At 38.6% G+C, this 13,614-nt stretch overlaps 1 protein-coding gene across 3 annotated transcripts in view; it reads left to right on the top strand.

Moving 5' to 3' along the window:
• LOC121525882 (SPRY domain-containing SOCS box protein 4-like) overlaps positions 1-13,614 on the top strand; it is a 94,584-nt gene that overhangs the window by 34,726 nt on the left and 46,244 nt on the right. For all 3 annotated transcript variants that reach the window (XM_041812080.1, XM_041812096.1, XM_041812088.1), the window contains exon 2: positions 1,428-1,520. The gene's annotated coding sequence lies outside the window, so the exon portion shown is untranslated. The remainder of the gene's footprint in view (positions 1-1,427; positions 1,521-13,614) is intronic.

Here is a 13,614-nt window from a genome sequence, read left to right as displayed (position 1 = left end):
TGTATATGTATGTATATGTAGATTGTAGTACTTTCACTCCTGCCCACCTGTAACACACATAGGGTAGAGTAAACAGTTGAAGAAGTAACATACGTCATGCACTTTATTCAGCAGAGTTTACATGAATTATTAAGTATTATTTTGTCTCTTCATGGGTTACCTTCAAAGGGACTATGAATGCAAATTAGCAGTTTTGTTTGCTTAGCCATGTTTACAGTTGTCTGTTATGCTTATGTTCATTAATGTGCTCTGCACCTTTTAAATACATTAATAGATTTGTATTTTGATGTCCATCAACAGTTAATTGTAGTTTTTTACAATAGAACCAAATCGCATCTGTAACATTTGCTTAGTGTAAGAGCACTCAGATTCCCTTACCACTGCAGTTCTCTTCTCATATCCCCTTATTCGCATCTTGCCTTAACCATGTGAAGTTTATAATAAAGGTCAAGAAAAAGTGGATAGGAAGGGACTGTTTTCTTTTTTACTTTTCAGACAGACCCATGGAGTTCAGGAAGGCCTTTAACACCCCAGGAAGAGGCTAAAATGTGCCTAACTGTCAGTGAAGCAGCCCCTAATTATTATGGGATTATGCATCACTTGGCTTTAAATATATACAAAATAGAAGGTTTGAAAAAGGAGTCTCCATAGAGTTTTTAACAAAAACAAATTGAGCCAGAGAGACCAAAAGCCTTTCCTTGTACCAGGCTTTAAAAGTGTCATTTTTTCTTCTGTGAAAAGCACATGTCAACGTGGGGCTTAATGGGGATTTCTTGGCTTTTGCAGCTGGCCTCGAATGAACTCCTGAGAAACTGCAGGGTTTTCTTTTTTTTTGCAGTTTCATTTTCACCAGTGACTGCTGCTTAAAACTGTTTTTGTTTTTGCTTGGCATTCCTTGCTTTTCATTCTTAGTCCAAGTATTTAGTTGCATCGGTGTCACTGTAAGTCCAAGTGCTCATTAAAACTTCTGCAGCGATAGACCTAACTGTTTTCAATGTCGAATTGTCTTTGAATGAGGGAATGATCTTGGAAATTTCCCCCATTGTCTATTGTTTTAATAACTGCTGTGTTCCATCTCTCTTTAACATTTGAAGTAAAGTGATCATAAAATTAAACATTAAGACTTTACTGCTGTACAACTATAAGTGTATATCTTAGCCTGGATTTGAACTGAAGCCAAACAGAGAGGTTTCTCATGGGAGCAATCAACAGTGCTGTAAGACACTAATTATGTATAATGCAATTGTTTTGTGAGACAACGGTCTTTTACTGTGCTGCTAACTGATCTTAGTTTGACATTAAGATGTACTGTTGAGTTATCAAATAATACATTATAAAAATAGTGGAGCCTCCTGCCAAAGAGCAAACCACCTTCTCATGTATATTTGCTTCATCCTTATCAAATATTTGTGTCTTTTTTTATACAGGAAGTAACCAGAGACTGATTGTGGGACCTTTACCCTGTTGACTCTTCAGAGATGCACTCTTTTCCAGACCCCTGCTCTCAGATGGATTAAGAGGTTAGCTCCCAAAACCACCATGCTCATTTACCTTCATTATGCACTCTATTGCAGCACTGCCTTCATTATCCTTTTTGCTTATCTGTCTGTATCTGAAACCCTGGAGCGGGTCAGAGCATTGTGTTGGCTTATACTGGTGTTGATGGAAGAATAACTCGCTGCTTATTCAGCAAATGCTGAATACAGCAAGTGTGTTTTGAGCCTTCTGAATATGTGATGAAAAGCGGTTGACTGTTTGTGATGCACAGACAGATATCAATATCGATATATCAGTGATCCAGTTCACATTCTATACGCCAGCTGTGGAAACCCGATCAGACTGGTTTGGTTACCTTTAGGCACAGGGAAACAGATCCAAGATGGCTGCTAAATATTTCAAAAAGGTCCTGACCAAAAGCAGCAGATGTGTTCCTCAGCCAAAGGGATTCAGTTAAGGTTTCACTTTACACTGGACTATATCACTAAATTAATCACTTTGTTAAACTTCCTGCAATACAGTAGAGGTGGGCAATACTGCAGAAGTTAGCATCAATCAGATACCAAGTAAATACAGGGCAAAATTTGCTAGTACTGATGGCTGATACCTTTAACTTATGAAAACAGCAGTGTACATAATAATTCCAGGGTCCAACGTTAAGGTTTTTGCCTACTTGCCCTTTGGGGCAAGTGCTTCCCAAATCCACTTGCCCCATCTAAATTCCTACTTGCCCTGTCTAGGAGGTACTTTTTTTGGCTGTCAAGTGCATACATTTTGCTCACAACATACTTAGAACTAAAATCCATTGCCTGTCAACTGTGGAAAGCAATGCATAAAACACTTCTTTATAAAGAAAACTTTATTTATTAACTATCTTATTAGTCCACTGAAAATTATATTTAACTTTGTACAGATCAGTGCAATGTGAAAGCTGCACCAGGTTGTTTTCCAATGAAATTGTCTGTGTGTGTGCACTGAAAAGCAGGCTCATCCTCTTTTGACGCTTCTTGAGGTTACCCTGGGCATTCGGGCAACCGTTAATATCGGACCTTGAATTCCAGAAATGCAATTAAGTTTAATAAAAAAATCGTCATTTATTTATCAATCTTTTTTTCCGGGTTGATTTTAACTACTCCCCAAGTGTTTAAAAAATCACTGCAGGATTTTAAATCAATTTTGACATAGTGAAAATACAATTTTAAAAATGTTGAGAAAAAAATAAAATATTACATTGACACAAGGACGCAACAGCACTTGAAATGACCATTTCTCTTGATCACTGCTGAGATGTTCCTACACCTTGATTGGACGTCACCTGATTGGACATGATTTGGAAAGGCACACACCTTTCTATAGAAGACCTCACAGCTGACAATATAAGACAGAGCAAAAACCAAGCCATGAGCTCAAAGGAACTGCCTGCAGAGCTGAGAGACAGGATTGTTGTAAGGCATAGATCTGGAGAAGGCTGCCAAAAAATCTGCTGCTCCTAAGGTTCCCAAGTGTACAGTGGCCTCCATAATTTCAAACAGAAAAAGTTTGGCACAGCCAGGACTGTTCCAAGAGCTGGCTATTTGGCCAAACTGCGCAGTCAGGGGGGAGAAGGGCCTTAGTAAGAGAGGTGACCAAGAAACTGATGGTCACTCCAATGGAGCTCCAGAGATCTTGGGTGGAGATGCACAAAGTTCCAGAAGGACAACCATCACTGCAGCCCTCCATTGATCTGGGCTTTATTGTAAGAGTAGCAAGACAAAAGCCTCTCCTCATTGCAAAAGATGCAAAGCCCACTTGGAGTTTGCAAAACAGCATCTGCAAAACTTCAGCGACTGTGAGAAACAAGGTTCTCTGGTTTGATGAAACAAAGATTGAACTGTTTGGCCTCAGTTCTAAACATTATGTCAGGATGTTATTAACCAGATGATGACCAGTGCCTCCAAACAGTGAAGCATGGTGGTGGCAGCATCATGCTGTAGGGGTGTTTTTCCAGTACCAAGGACTGGGGACTGGTCAGGGTTGAGGGAAAACGGAATGGGGTGAAGTGCAGATACATCCTTGAAGAAAACCTGTTCCACAGCGCTCAGGACTTCAGACTAGGCAGAGGGTTCACCTTTTATCATGACAATGACCCTAAGCACACAGCTGAGACGACACAGGAGTGGCTTAAGGACAACTCTGTGAATGTCCTAGAGAAGTGCAGACAAAACGCTGACTTAAACCATATTAATTATCTCTGGAGAGACCTAAAAATGGTAGTCCACTGCAGGGCTGGACAATTATGGCAAAAATAATAATCACGATTATTTTGATTGATAATGAAATCACGATCAAAAAACACAATTATTCATTGATTTCAAAACTTGAGTGTTTATTGAACCACAACTTAAAGAACAATGAAACATTAATTAGTAACAAGTAAAATAATAATATATTAAATAATAGCAATAAAAAACAATAAATAGAATTAAATACCCAATCTACATGCACTCCTGTAAAACTTGCAAAATTTGCAACATGCAAATTGTCCTACCATGTCCTACCCTTCTTCTCAACCAAAGGCTGCCGTTCTGTCATGTTTATAATTGCTCGCTCCTCGTATCATTGATTCACATATGTCACACGCTTGCTGCAGCTGTGCATGCAACACAGGTGCATTCACTGTGCTTTTACAGTGTAGGAACTTGCATCCACGCCGCGCCGTGTGGCACATTAATCGTTTTGTTTCGATTATAATGTTTTTATGATTGTGAGAAGCCAAAATTGAAATCACAATCACATTTCGATTAATTGTCCAGCCCTAGTCCACTGATGGTTGTTTTTTTTTTGTTTAAAGGTTTATTTTGGGCATTTTGTGCCTTTATTTGATAGAGGAGAGGATGGTGGATAGAGTCAGAAACGGGGAAGAGAGCGGGGAGAGACATGCGGTGAGGGGCCTCAGGCCGGATTCGAGCCCTGGCTGCCCGGGTATATGGGTCGTGCGCCTTATCTATTCTGCCACCTGTGCCCCACAATACAAGTGTTTAAATAGGTGATGACGAGTTTGCATATATCCACTTCAAGGTAGAAATTAAACTGATAATTGCATTTGAACTTTATTTAAATACAAAGTTTGTTTGTGTAGGTTAACAAGTGACTACATGATACATGTGATAGTTTGTAGAGATGGCTGGAGTCTAAAATTAGGCAAGATCAGGTCTGGTTGATTTATTGATTTTAAGATACTAAGCACTTGAACTTCTCTGAGATTTTTTCCTCAATTACAAAGTAATATTTATTTATACTTAAACCATGGCTGTAGCACAGAAATCAAAGAACACCTTCATCAGCACATCTAAAACAATAAAGAGGACAGACTTTGGCACAAGGGAAAGAGCCCTTTCAGGGTTATTTTTCAGAGAAATGCACTCTTTCTGGTGGACTCATCTTGAACCAGATAAACAGAAGGTGGCCCATGGCCTTGGAGGGTTTGGTTTCTGATGGTACTTTGTTCGGCCTTACATAAACCTCCTTTATAGAGAAGAATTTTCTGTAATTTACCCCAAATGACTGATTTAAACCTATTTAAGCTGCTTAATCGTGCCTGAAATGAAACATCCCACTCAACAGTTTTCTATTGACAACGTCAGATTTTCTCTCAAAAGTCGGTAAAGTGAGTCACTGAGTGAGGTGTGACGCACCATTACAGGAGCTCCAGCTAACACTATCATTCTCGAACATAAGCTCTTGTCTCTGTGTGATTGCACTTTATATAGAACAGGAGCTTTACAAGGGTTATGTCCCTAGGAGGAACCAGGCAGTTATTGTGAATTCTGTGACCCTTCTGCCATGTTAGCCTTTCTATTATCCTCACTAATTGACTGGAGTACATACAATGGATGCTTCAGCTATCATGATGACCAGAATAGTATCAGACTTTGCCATGTATAGAGTCGTCACTTTCAAACTGTGTGTGGAGCTCTCTTTAGCTTAATGCAGCTCAGCGTGCGATACATCTGCAGCCTATCACATAATTGCATCGATGTGTGAAGAGACTGACAGTGTGGTCAGGCTTTATGTTTGTATATATAAGGTAACAAAAATGTGAGCCAGTGCTAGAGCACCATTATCTCACTCTGCAAGTTTTCCAGTCTAACCCCTCATTTATGTCCAAACATTAGACCAATAGACCCCAGTGACGATGAGCATGATTTCACCTTTGTCACCAAACATGGAAGTGCCAAATCACATAAAACATTTTTAGGACACATTTTTAGGGCATGTGCCATAAAGGGTAGGTCTTTTATAAGGCTCATGATGTGGACAACAACTGCTTTTTAATACGAATATCAAATAAGTAGATCACATTACAGCAGCTAATGCATTTAAGTATGTAGATGATCTGCTAAAGCTTAAACTGAGCACAAAAATGGGAGAGAAAGGTGATTTACTGTAAAATCTGATATATGAGCTGCTTTTTTAATACTAGTGGTGTTTAAATAATCTTTTCCATGATGCATCATTATACAGACGTAGATTGTTCTGCAGAGGTGACATACAATCAATGCATTTTTATTTTATTTATTTGTTTATCATAAGGGACAATGCACATTAATGAACATGTAAAACTGCAAGATTATAGGCTAATTTCCATCTGTAGTCCCTGGCAGGTTGATGATATATATGGTAAAGATTACATTTAGCATGTACAAAAATAAAAATTGCTAATGTTGCACATTTACTTCCCCCCGTGGTTGGCCCTCCATAAAAAAAACAAAAAAAACAAAAATAATCATGTACAAAACTGATGCAACCTATACTGATGAATCATGATGCATCGTGATATTGAGTCCAACTCAATTGAATGAATATAATAATCGTAACAAAATTATGAGACCAGTCAAGACGTACCCCTCTATTTAAAACCTATTTCTCATTTGAAAAGTTGGCTGCAGCTTATATACTGGGGCATTTCATACCAGTATAAAGTACTGAGACTTACCATGTCAATATGACAAATGTGTGCAGCTGCCTCAGTACTGCATGAGACCTAACAGGATTGAAAATTCACTCTATTCACTGTGTATTGCTAGCAGCAACTTCACTGCTAAGACCATACTCAATACACAATGATTTTTAAAAAAAATACCAGTTTAATGTATTTTGTTTTGCAGCAGTAGAGACTTTAGGTTCTACACATTATGCAAACATTCTTTTGCAAACATTTTTGTAGAATTTTTACAAAAGTCCTTCTTTTCTTGTTTATGTATATTTTTTTCTTAAAACGAGAATAACATGAAAATCCCCTTCAATATGGCAATCGATATCAATTTGCAATTAGAGCTATATTTTTTAATTCTTTATTGCCATTTTTTAAATCTAATGTAGTGCAGGTTAGAATATAGAATGAATTATTGCTTGTGTTCGTTGAACAACACATAAGATAAGGAAATTGCAAATTGAGGAAGAAAAAGCACAATTACATAATTTTTTGCAAATTGTTCAGCCTTTATTGGTGCCAGTTTTTTAACAGCTTTTCGCCCTCAGTAGGTAGTAATTGTGTTTTCTACCATCAAGTAATTGAACCTTGTGGAAAGCTTGTTTGAATGAAAACCCTCCTCAGTAAGGAAAAGTGACAGAGTAGGGCATAACTCACAGGCTGCGAGTCTGTCTCAAGAATTACAGCAGCTGAGAGTTCAACAACCAAACTTCATGTGGCAGGAAGAAGATGGTACTGCTGCACAGAGACGATGCAATGTGAACAAACAGGAAATCATCCAAAGACACTTCAAACTTTTTTTCTCTTTTGTTTTTAGGTGTGTTGTATTAGTCGCCCCCAAACAAGTTTAAGCCTAAAAGACTAAGGCTCATTCAAGAGTAAAGTATAAAAAGAGGCACATTTTGTCACTCGTATCAGTCTGAGATCCTGGTATTTGTTCAGGTTAATGGCTGTTTTGAGCTTAAAGTGAAAAAGTGCAAACTGACACACCTTGCCCTGAAAAGATTTCTGTCTTGCCTCAAACACTTGAGACATCACCATGGAAGCAGGTTTACCTTTTATTTGTCTGGTGTTTGGATTGCAGCTGTGTGATGAAAACACAAGAAAGAAGCAGATTCTTCCAGAGGATTTTAGGTGTCTATTTCCAACACATGGTTGCCAGCAGATTCTTTTCCAGAGTAAATGGAGACACGCAGACGGCAAAGTGCTACTCGTCTTCAGCTCAGAGCAGGAAGTCATTTGGACAAATGGGTCTATTATTGACTGGCCTTCTACCTTGGCTGACTAGACTCTTCGATCTGCTTTTAGTGAAGCCTTCCATCTACTTTATGAGGAATGGAAGGAAAATGGTGCGCATGTTTGAATCTGAATGTCACCTAGATCTTTTTATGCTGTTGTTCCCATTAAAGCCCAGCATTACTTTGTGGTGTAGGAAAGAAGATGAATAAGGGACAGTTCATCATGACAGAATAATAACAAAAAGGTAATGTACTAAACTATCTGGAATTCCTTCAGTGAAAATTCTTAACTCGTAAACAAAGAGCTTTGCTAACCTTCAGTAGTCTTTAAAAAACATTAAATGATTTGGCACCAAGTAGCGGCCGATTATGGACAGAAGTGAAGAAAGAAGACTTATCCGTCCTCCTGATGGACACACAGATCCACATCTTGCATTTTTGGTTTCCCATCTGTGCTAAATTGATAAAAATGTCAGATGGATCAGGATTTTGGTTTTAGTTCAATAGCTTGATGCCAACACATAATATTGATAGCCATTAATGAGCAAACGCCTAAAGTATCATTCCTCAGTAATTTAAACTCATAATCATCTTTAAAGCAAAACAATGCGTTGTTAAAGAGATTGTTTAATTGACATGTTCTTAACAAGTTTAAATATTTAAAAAAGACATTGCCATGAGATTAAAGTCTGAAATTATACATGAAGTTTTTAAAATTAATAAATCACAGCCTATTTTGTGCACTTTTGGATGTGACGCAACAAAGTGCCTCCCTTCTCCCACATGGTTAAAGTAAGTAAACTACTGCTTCTTTGTCTTATTTGCCTTTAAAAGTTGGTAGCGCAATCTTTCTTTCTTTACTTTGCAGTTTCAGACATTTCACATTTTAACTGTTCGCTTTAGCCATTTTTCATTTACTTTAATCCACTTCATATACTTCTTTTCTTTGGTTAAAAGGATACTTAACATTTTGGCAAATTGGCCCATTGCCATAATTCCTATAGTCATACTAATAGGTTCGTTACCTTTAGTTGTCGGTGCAAACTATTTTTAGTTCGGCGCTGCCGAGTTCGGAGCTTCTGTGCCAACTCAATGTAAGCAGACGGTATTCCGGCTTTCCCTCATCAAACTCATCAAATACACAACCCAACAACTCCAAAACGCTCTCGTGGACAAGCTGTGACCTGCACATTCACCACGCTATGAAATAATCATGGAACATTACGAGACAGAGATGTTTTAAAACTAAATGCAAAACCGGAGCTACACTCCAGACATGGCTGCTGTGTCACAGTGTCACTCCACCCAGTGGTTTACTCAAGAAATTGTTCTGAGTATTTGCTTCATGTGTCCTAATGTTACATAATTATATATTTTTATTTCATAGCGTGGTGAATGTACAGGTCACAACTTGTTGGAGTTGTTGGATTGTGTATTTGATGAGTTTGATGAGGGAAAGCCGGAATACCGTCTGCTTACATTGAGTTGGCACAGGAGCTCTGAACTCAGCAGCGCCGATCTAAAAATAGCTTGCACCGACAACTAAAGGTAACGAACCTATTACTGAGACTATAGGGATTATGGCAATGGGCGAATTTGCCAAAATGTTGAAGTATCCCTTTTAGTTAATGCTAATACCAAGAAATTCCCTATTTCCTTTCAAAATAAAGCAATCTCCTTTTTGAATTAAAAAATGGGATGCAAAGTACTGAGTTTAAAGCCGAGATCAGTTTTCATTTTTCCAGCACAGCTATAGCCCAACCTTACTGTCATAGGTATTTGGGACCCGTCTGCCCCAAAATCTGTTATTTCATGTTATTAAGTGTGTCATAGTGAACGACAGTTAAGAACACATCTGAGATACCTACAGACAGAAGATCTAGCATGTTTGACGCCAGTGACGTTGTCCAATAAGAGCACAGTACACTTTACATGTGTAGCAGTCACAGATGTAAACAAAACAAATGGCAACAAGAAAGAAGAATAATGAAGTTGGTGCTTTGCAATGCAACAATGAAAGAAGAATAATTTTTAGAGCTCTGGTAACAACATGCCTTCCTTGGTGATGAAGCTTGACGTTAGTTCATGCAGGACATGGTAGTCAGCCGTGATCAACTGATGGCCAGCTGATCCCAGTCACCACCTCCCAGCTCCCACAGCCAATCACAGCTCTTTCTCTCAACTTAGTGGTGTATTTAAATAACACACTTCTGACTAATTCCTCTATAAATGCTGCTGGCAACGCTTCACCTCCTCCACCCCAGCCTCCTCCATTATAGCAAAACACTTGTACCATCATATTCAGATTCATGCTACTATGGATTATTATGGATCATTATGGATCATTTTATCGTTTTCAGTACACATTGTCATAATCCACATGGGGGTTTCTAGCTGCGCGCTCCATAAAGTCAAAGCATACTGCTTGAGTAACCAATGGAGCAGCTTTTGAGCAGAGCCTTCCCTGCAAAGTAAAACTGAATATCCAATTTTGCAATGAAATTGTTAAATGTATGACGAGAGTGTTCCTGACTGAAATGTATCATAGATAGATACACCATGGCAGACTGAAAAAGTGGGAAATGTTGGAGGAATTGGAAATGAATGCATGACTGGTGGTTCACGTATTATTCATCCTAATGTTTGTATAGACAAATTCAGTGTAGTACAGTAAATAAGGTAGGTTTGTGTACAGTCTTCTTTCTGGGTGTAATCAAGCCCCGCCCCCCTTCCTTCCAACATCATCACATCGGTCACAATGATTGCTCACATAGCTCCATGTAGTCTGTCATGTCTGTTGATTAAGTCTCAGGAAAGTTTAGATAGCAAAGTGAAAGCATAGCAAAGAACAGATCCTTAAGTAAATCTATTAGCATAATTGTTAACCTTAATTGGGTTACAAACGAAAAGAAAGCAGCTAAACAGGAACTCCTTCTGTTGATGCAGACAAAGTAACTGAGAATCATGAGGCTTCAGTGAGTCATTTTGTACATGCACTCCTGCATATTAGTTACTCTAAAACACTGTTTTTTACACTCTCAATCTGTCTCCTTCCTCTCAGTAGTACAGCACTTCTTTAAATAATTGATTAGAAGTCAGAATCCTAGAATACCTACATTTTCATTTGACCAATCTCATTTGGTTTTCTTGACCATTTTTACATCTACCTTAAAAATAAACCCTCATGCTTCTTGGTTTCATAGTCAGGGATTAAAATGAGGAATCGTATGTCCTAAGTTTTATTGCAAATTGTTCCCCATAAAAGTCACAAGACTGCGATTTGTTTTTATCCTTCTTTTTAAACGAAAAGTGCCCCTAAATGACCCAAGACTCACAGATGCCAGTGGTGTGTAGTTCCTGCCCGATCTTTCTGCTCCTGCCCAGAGGTCATTCAGCCTCTTGTTGCTCTCATACCAGACCAAGTCAAAACAAGGTAGTCCTGCAGCTGCACCAGTGTGGGCGGCAGCTGTTCAATCTGTTATGAATGTAGTGAGAGTGCATTTTTTTGTACAGTTGAATCTCTAGTCTTTACTGTTGTGTTAATGTATGTAGAATCCAGCATCAAACCGTCTTTGAGAGGAAGTGTGCACGCTGAATAGGAGAGGAATGCTGCTGAGCATTAGCACAGTGGGAGGGGTGTTACAAAGTAGAGGAAAGCTTTCTTTTCTCCCAGGAGAGAAAGATGAGAAGAAGGGAATCTAGCATATATAGGTAGAGAGCTGTGTGTCAGTGCTGAAAAGAGAGGAAGATTGACTGCCTGGGTGGGGTAAATTGTCAAAACAATTTTTATTGTACACAAACATCTGAAAGCCATATTTAGTTCTTCCACTGAGCTGAGCTTGGTGAGGTGAAATGAGCTGTAAGAGAAATTCAATACTGTGTATCTGCCAGCGCTGACTCCTCTTCTAGGGCTCTATGAAATATTTTATTTTTTCTCATTCCTTTATTTCACAATTTGATTATTTTGGAATTACATGTTTTACCTTTTAGACTAGTTTTACCATCAAACAGAGTGTGTTATTTATGTTAAGGAATATAATTTCTACCAATTTCATACATAAAACTTCAATTGATTGATGTCACACAGTATTTTTCAGTTTTCCTCAGAACTTTAAGTCAAAACAAATACTGCATTATGATAACATTGCTCTCACTACAAACAAAATCAGGCTTATCGGTTTTAAACAGTCTGCAGTGCTTCCTAGAAATAGAACCGGCTTTGCTAACTTTTCAGATGGGATCTCAGCCTTGGCACACACAATCTTTAGCAAACTTCTTTCTTGAATCCTTTGGGGGCATGGTGGCCTGGTTAGCATTAGCAGCAGGATTGTTCTTCCTTGTTTTTCTTGTGGCTTTGGGACAACAAGTGGTCATCACATGTATTTTTTATGTTTCTAATAAACAGTATGTTGACAGAATTAAAGACAGCCTAACCCCTGATGTGTAGGCGTCACTCAGGAAGTGCTTGGCTCTGTATTTTGTGGTAAGTGCTGAGTCGAATCATGTTTTTTGTTGGTGTTTATAGCAGCTGCTTTGACATGCTTGTATTGTTTGGGAGGGGGCAGGGAGTGTTTGTGAAGTGATGCAGAGGTTGTGCCATTTATTAGCAACCTCCTGGGTCTCATAAAAACAGCATTTCAGTCAAATTAAGTCGTTTCCACGATATTCCGTGTTTAGCAGTAGGTTCTGTTTGTATTGACCCATTCTGCAGCTCTGTGATCACAGAAATTATAGGACCCTACATGGGTCTGCATTTTCTTATGACAGTGCAAATTATTGTAGAGTAGGGCTGAATGATTGGGGAAATAATGTAATTACATTTTTTTTCACCCCAGTACTGTGATTGTGAATTTACATACACAACTATTTTTTAAGGGTTGAAATTTGTTGGGACTGGTGGGTCCTGAGGCTAGACCAATTGAGAACCACTGGTTTAGTCTACCACATAAAAGATCCAATGGAGTCTATCTCACACGCAAACCCAAAGAAGAAACTTCAGCAGAAGAGTCCCTTTGCTATTCAATCAGGTGAAGAGGGCTAACGCCAGTGCGTAGACTAAAGGAGTCCCTTGCACTTGAGCCTCTTTACAGGTAGGGGTTGGTTCTCACAGTAAGGACCAGTAATGCACCAAAGATGTTTCAATGGAGTCTGTCTCACAGGCAAATCCAAAGAAGAAACTGGCGCATGTGTCACTTTTTGCAATTTAATCAGATGCAGCAGAAATACGTTTCAGTGTGCACTGCGTCATTATAAGAGTTAAACACACTCTTATTAAGACACACTGGCATTAGTCCTCTGCAACTGATTGAATAACAAAGGAAATCGTCTGCTCCAGTTTCTTCTCTGGATTTGCCTGTGAGATAGACTCCATTAGATCTTCAGTGGCTCCCAACTGGTCTAGACGCAGGACCCACCAGTCTCTCTCATGACAAATTGCAACCCTTATTTCCAAAAAAGTTTTCAACAACGCATGTTAAGTTAAGTGAATATGTTGCAGTTTGGCGCATGATTGGACAAAAATTCATATGAAAAATGGGACAAAAATGACAAGTTTTACACCCTCTTTTCCAATCATTATGTGTAAATTTTTGGCCAATTTTGCAGAGATCTTGAGAAATGACTTTATTATCATGGGAAAAGTAGCTTAATTCACTGCAAGGAAAGGAGAAAAATTAGGTGAAATATTGACCAAACATTCAAATTTACCCAATTTCATAGTAAAACAGGGTTAAATAAAAGGTATCAATGCATGTCCACGAAGGACTTCAGGACTTTTGCTACCATTTCTTTTTCAGACACCTATTCACAACCCACTGAAACCTGCTCCACAACCCACCAGTTGAGAACTACTGGACTAACAACAGCTTAACTATTCTGAAAAATATAATGGGGATTTTGTAGACTCAT

This window comes from Cheilinus undulatus, linkage group 2 (assembly GCF_018320785.1).
Source record: "Cheilinus undulatus linkage group 2, ASM1832078v1, whole genome shotgun sequence".
In the NCBI taxonomy this organism is placed as follows: Eukaryota; Metazoa; Chordata; class Actinopteri; order Labriformes; family Labridae; genus Cheilinus; species Cheilinus undulatus.
The sequence above is the reverse complement of the archived record's forward strand: the minus strand, read 5'-3'. Positions and strand labels throughout refer to the sequence as shown.